Source organism: Nicotiana tabacum, chromosome 10 (assembly GCF_000715075.1).
Source record: "Nicotiana tabacum cultivar K326 chromosome 10, ASM71507v2, whole genome shotgun sequence".
Taxonomy (NCBI): Eukaryota; Viridiplantae; Streptophyta; class Magnoliopsida; order Solanales; family Solanaceae; genus Nicotiana; species Nicotiana tabacum.
Genome location: NC_134089.1, coordinates 158,170,967 through 158,176,722, shown reverse-complemented (window position 1 = coordinate 158,176,722; position 5,756 = coordinate 158,170,967). Strand labels below are relative to the sequence as shown.

General features: G+C 30.9%; 1 long non-coding RNA gene across 6 annotated transcripts; it reads right to left on the bottom strand.

Moving 5' to 3' along the window:
* Positions 1-485: 485 nt before the first annotated feature.
* Positions 486-5,756, bottom strand: LOC107827429 (uncharacterized). Of its 6 annotated transcripts, none has more exons than XR_001657517.2 (5): positions 5,636-5,756; positions 5,381-5,515; positions 3,313-5,000; positions 2,195-3,140; positions 486-783 (listed from the first exon to the last, which is right to left on the bottom strand). It is a non-coding gene; the product is annotated as an uncharacterized LOC107827429 (long non-coding RNA). The 6 variants fall into 6 exon arrangements; XR_012695846.1 differs by lacking the exon at positions 5,636-5,756 and having other exon boundaries at positions 2,195-2,311; positions 2,881-3,140; positions 5,381-5,629; XR_001657516.2 differs by lacking the exon at positions 5,636-5,756 and having other exon boundaries at positions 3,313-3,411; positions 4,857-5,000; positions 5,381-5,629.

Below are 5,756 nucleotides of genomic sequence, written 5' to 3'. Positions count from 1 at the left end.
TTGCACTTTCAATTGAATTGTAAATATTATTAATTTTATAAAATCCACCATCATGGTTGATTTATAATATTGTTCAAGTTAGAACTCAATAGTTATGCTATATTTTCCCCTGAGAAAACAGGGCACTCTTATGAGGTTTGAACCTGAGCCACCGACATAAAATTTTAAGGATTAAGTTTTTCGCTGACATAACAATATTAATGTGGTATAATTACCTATTACTCGACTCGTCTATATTACTTTAGAACCCATGAGTGTGGTTTTCTTTCTATTGAATTGTAAATGTTGTTAAAGTAATAAAATTCACCATCAAGGTTGATTTATAATGTTGTTAAAGTTACGAAATCCACATAGGGCCACTATATATTCCAATATTTTATGTGCAAATCAGAAATAATAGATTCTAACTAAACAATCAAATTTCTGGTAATTGAGAGAGACTATTTTCTTTATCTTTCGAATTAGCCATCTTTATGGATTTCATATTTACCTATCATTGAAGGTTTTATTGATACTTATAATCAATAATGTGTACATCTCAGATTGGTTAACGTATTAAAAAAATTCGGCGAATATCAGGTATCGGCCAGAAAAAGTTTGTAGTTCAAGCAATGAATTTAAAAGTTTGAATTTAATGTATTTCAAGCTCATTGATATAGAGACGGTCGTTCTTGAATTTTTATCACCAACCTTTATTAATTCCTTATTTTTTGCACAGATCTTCGACATCATATGGCCTTCCAGGGAAATGGTTATAGCTTGGGACTAACTATTCTTCAATCTCTGCTCAAATCACATACAAAATGAAAAATGTAAACTGTCAGGCAGATAATGTCTGACGAACTATCTCAAGAAATAACTAAATTAATCGAGCTAGATGAAAAGATAATAAGTTATGATGCCAGTAATAAACCTGTTATTTCAAGTTGATGGTTAATGATATCGGCATCCTTGGCAAAGGTTTTTAACTTTCCTCTTTAGATGTGATTTCCTATTTATATGTACTTGGCATCATTTCAACAGTATATGTCAATGCCCAATTCAAAGACGAAAAAATTATCTCTTGAATATCCGTATTTTGAAGCGCGAAAGACATTAAATTTCTTATAAGTGGATGGATTTTCATAGTTTAATGGCACATAATTGAGTGTTTGGTGATATCATCAAATTCCAAATAGCTTGATATACTCTTTATGAATAACAGAAGGTAATATCTATAGCTCAAGATGTTGATATTTTACATACAATAGGCTGGAAAAAATAAAATATGTAAAAGACTGAAAGCATGAGTCCAAAGATTGAAACTTTTTCCCTTACTATCATATGCATTAACATTGAAACTTGTCTTTAATATTTGAACGAAATATGTATGTTGTTTACACCAGAGATATTTAGCTCTTTATATAAACTACATTTTTGTGACTTCTTTAGCAGTTGCTCACTTATTTAAAAGTATGTCTTTTACGACCATTCCTTAATATCTTTTGGGTTCTCGAGTGAATTCACAAAATTAATGTAACTGAATTAGAATGGTCAGTATCAACATTCTGACACAATTCATTAGCTGAAAGCCTGAAATAGCTAGGTCAATAACAATACTTTGACACAATTAATAAGCTACCAGCTATAGTATTTCTTCATCATCTGTGTATAGGTCCGGTATTCTTATATGTGAGTTCTTGACTACAGAACAATCTAGTTTATCTGGTTTAATAAGAATTACCCAAAAACAGATGTGATTATGATTTGTAGCAGAGATTATTGATAAAGAAAACTCATAACAACACTCAAAATCAAGTCAAATTCCAACTTTCCCCTGTAAAAGTTAGTGCCTTGATGAATTTCCTTAAAAAGAACCTATTACTATAGTTTTTGTTGATTAATTGAGAGAGTGTTGCCTATTACGATATAGTTGAAAGCCCCTCCCGTAGTTACAGGCATTGGGCCTGATGCGTCCCAAAATTCGAAGTCATTCTACTTAAAATATTTTTTTTTCTTATTAAGTCTTTAACAATACAAATTCTATTTGTTCCTAGTCAAGCCTTTACCATACAATGATACAGTCTTCAAAGCACCATTTTCCTTCTTGCATTGTGAACGACTTATACTTCTGTAAATTTGATTCAAAATAAACTGTAATACTTTTTCAAGCTACCATGGTGCACTTCAAGATCAGAAAATGTCATATACATACCTTTAGATTGCGGGTCTTAGAAAGGATCCAAATGCTAAAGTTATTTGAATGAGCGTTAATTCTCTAGTGACTGGTGCTTTCTCGCTAATGAGGCAGTCCCTTGACTCTTCGCTTCACCTTTCAGAATGCTTAACGAATGAGGCATTGAATGTTCTCGAAAGTTTTTGGGACAAAGCAGGAAAAATGATGAGATTTAGATGAGCAGGAAATAATCAAAATTATCTAATTTTTTTTCTACTAAAAAGAGATATATGGTCAATTAAGAAGAATCCTTATCAAGTCAATATCTATATTTTTTTACTCTACAATTAGTATAATTGATATGCTATTTATATTCAGGTAGCAGTAAAGTTTACATTGCACCCTGTAATCGATGTCCTTAAGTTTTATATTTTTTGAGAATTCATATACAATGTCTTATATTTGAACAACAATTTATTTGTCTGATTCCTTTCAAACTTTTGATGAGAGGTTCCATAGTTTGAAAACAGATATCTAAGGTTCTATGCTTAATTACTTTTTGTATTAAGAAACATGAGTGCATGGTTACAAAATTACTGAAAGTTTTTTAAATTCAAGCTATCAGTTAGTGTTGTATTGTTGAAAGTGAAATGATCCCACATCAATTATCCATTCTACTGCTCTTGCACTGCTCTTCTACATACGCGACATTTTGAACTTCTTACCGATAGAAAGATATGAAGTGAAATCCATGTTCATAAGAATTTGATTTAATCACAGAATTGAATCGGGTCTCATCCCTTCGATTCCTCGCTGCATACTTCAATGAGAAAGGAAAAGAGCTTTGTTGCGTGCTTCTTCGGGTGTGGTTGCAAAGTTTGAAAATTGCATGACAGTGTAAGGGTCGGAGCCATTGTATAGATAAGGTTCAAACTTTTCTTCAAATTCTTTCCCACAAAGTTATTTTTGATTTTGCAAAACAGCCCTGGAAAAAAGATGAAACATAATCTAGTTGAGTAAAAATCTATATGATTCATCCAAAATGTCATATAAAGATATGTGCTTAAACAACTTGAAAACAGAATTAAGGTTAGAATTAATCCCTTTTTTAGGAAGATAACAAACAAAGCATACTTAAAAAGAGATGAGATGCTTACTAATCAGTAACAACTTCGATGTCCCTTTTTTTCACTTATTTCCAACACTCTCCATGTCAGCAATGGCACATAGACAACCAACCACATCGATAATATGAACTGAAAAAAAGTAGTCATTTCATAATTACATTTGAATTAAACAAAATGTAGCAGCAAAGATTGATAATATTTGTAGTAATATTACTTTTCAATAGTAGAGCTGAAAAAATTAATAAGTGAAAGAAATAGAGAAAGAACTTCAGATTTGCAACTTAATCACATTAAAAAACAGAGAAGGTATAATGAATCAGTAACACAGAAAATCCAGATTAACTAATACTAATTTATATTATTGAATACTTGAATTTATAATAATACTACTTATCAATAATAGAGTTTAACGAATTAGTAAGACAAACAAACAGAGCAACAACTCCAAATATTTCATTTTCAATATAGAGTTGAACGAATTAATAAGTCACATAAGCAATTACTCCGTATTTGAAACTTAATTTATACTAATAGTACTTTTATCGAGTAGATTTTTCATTTTCAACATAGAGTTGAACGAATTAATAAGTCATATAAACAGAGCAACTACTCCAGATTTTACTTTTATTGAGTAAACTTGAATGAGTTAGTAACTCAAATACACAAAGCAACAAACTCAAATTTGCAACTTAAGAAACATAAAGATTGTAGCCTTAAATATAAAGACTATAGATATGCAATTTAATTATGTGAAGATGTATATTTACACAAACACAAAATACAAAAATGGATAGAGAGTGAACATTGCTAGCACCATACATAACTTTAATACACAACTGTCTCAAAATCCTTTCTTTTGGTAGTCAAAACACTACCAAAAGACTTACTTAAATATATTAATTTGAAAGAATCTGACAGAAGCTTTGAATGTCTAGCAAAAACAAAACCTCAACAGTTAAAGTTGTCATGTATTGCTTATAGCTTTCGCATAACAGAAAAGTGTAGTGTAACATGAAAATTTATCATTTGATGGTTAATCAGTAAATAAAGATTGATTTAAAAAAGCAAACAGAGATATGTTGGGGTGAAGTTATTGCAGAGAATCATCTGTAATCCTAATTATCTTTCATTTTAAGGAAGAAAAATCAGCGGTCTTTTCCAACCAAATCATGATATTTGTCATTCTTCTTGGCTCTTATTCTCAAGAAAATATTTTACCATACAATATAAAAGGACAATAAATTTGCCAAAAGAAAAGAAAGAATAAGGGTATAATCACAAAGGAAAATTGATACTTCTCAAATCCTTTCAAAGAGTTGCTTCTGAAAGATACAAACGTTCAACAACCACTAAGAGAAAATACTTATGTAGCAAGCTCAACTTCAAGCAAAACCATACCTCTCTCCCCGCCTTTAATAGGGCAATTAAGCCATGTTGTGCAGAGAGGAAAAGAAATAATAATCTCACGATGAAAAAAAAATGTCTACTTGATGAAACTTTAAAATTCAAGATTTATTGGCAAAGATGAAAATCACAAAATTAAAGGTGGTCAAATGAAATGAACATGGCCATACAGATGAAAGTATAAAAAGTTGTTCAGTCATGAAGTAAGTTGTACATTCCTCAAGATGACTGACATAATCACTATTTCTTGCATAAACTATAGCCGCATCATGAGGTTTTGTTATCATATCCTCATCCTCTTCAGAGTCATTGTCCTGAAAGAAGAAGTCCAGCAATGAGCCAAAAAAGAAGAAACGGGGAAAAAGAAAGTGCAAATAACATAGAAGAGGTGTGATTCTGCACATTAAATTAATTGAATTTAGTCAGTACATGCTACAGATACTTTCCTTTTGCTTAAATGATGACTATTATTTTCAACTATCTACAATCTTTAGAACCCAAAGGCAAGTAAAAATCAAGAAAGAAGAAGAACTTTAATCTATGAGAAAGTGATACACTTTAGGAATTGAATAGCACTACTAACGTCACAAATTCTTTTGGAAACTAAATTTCAGGATTGTGGAAAATTAATGCATAAACACAATAGAGAAGAAGAACATTAAAAATAAGTGAAATTAAAGAACGAATATGTTACCCTTGCATCTTGTAAGATCAATTCTATGAAATATGGTATTTTAGGCTTGAAGCAATCCGGAATTTCCCATAACTTTCAAATTTCATTGCCTCGAGTTGCTTGAAATTGTCGGATTTCATGAACTGGTGTAGCCACCTTTACAAACTCAAAATAAGAGAAACCACATACTATTGTTGAATCAACTTGGGAATACTATTGTTAGCAGAAAACATGGAATAGAAAGGGAAAGAAGAAACCACATAAAGCATTAATTACCGTAGATTCAAAGCAGTTATGGTTGCTGTAGATAAAAAACAGTTAGGTTAGGATTGTTGATGAAGCCGACGTTTGGGATCGTGGGTTTTTCTTTTCTTCTTTTTTTCTTTTTTTATTGTAC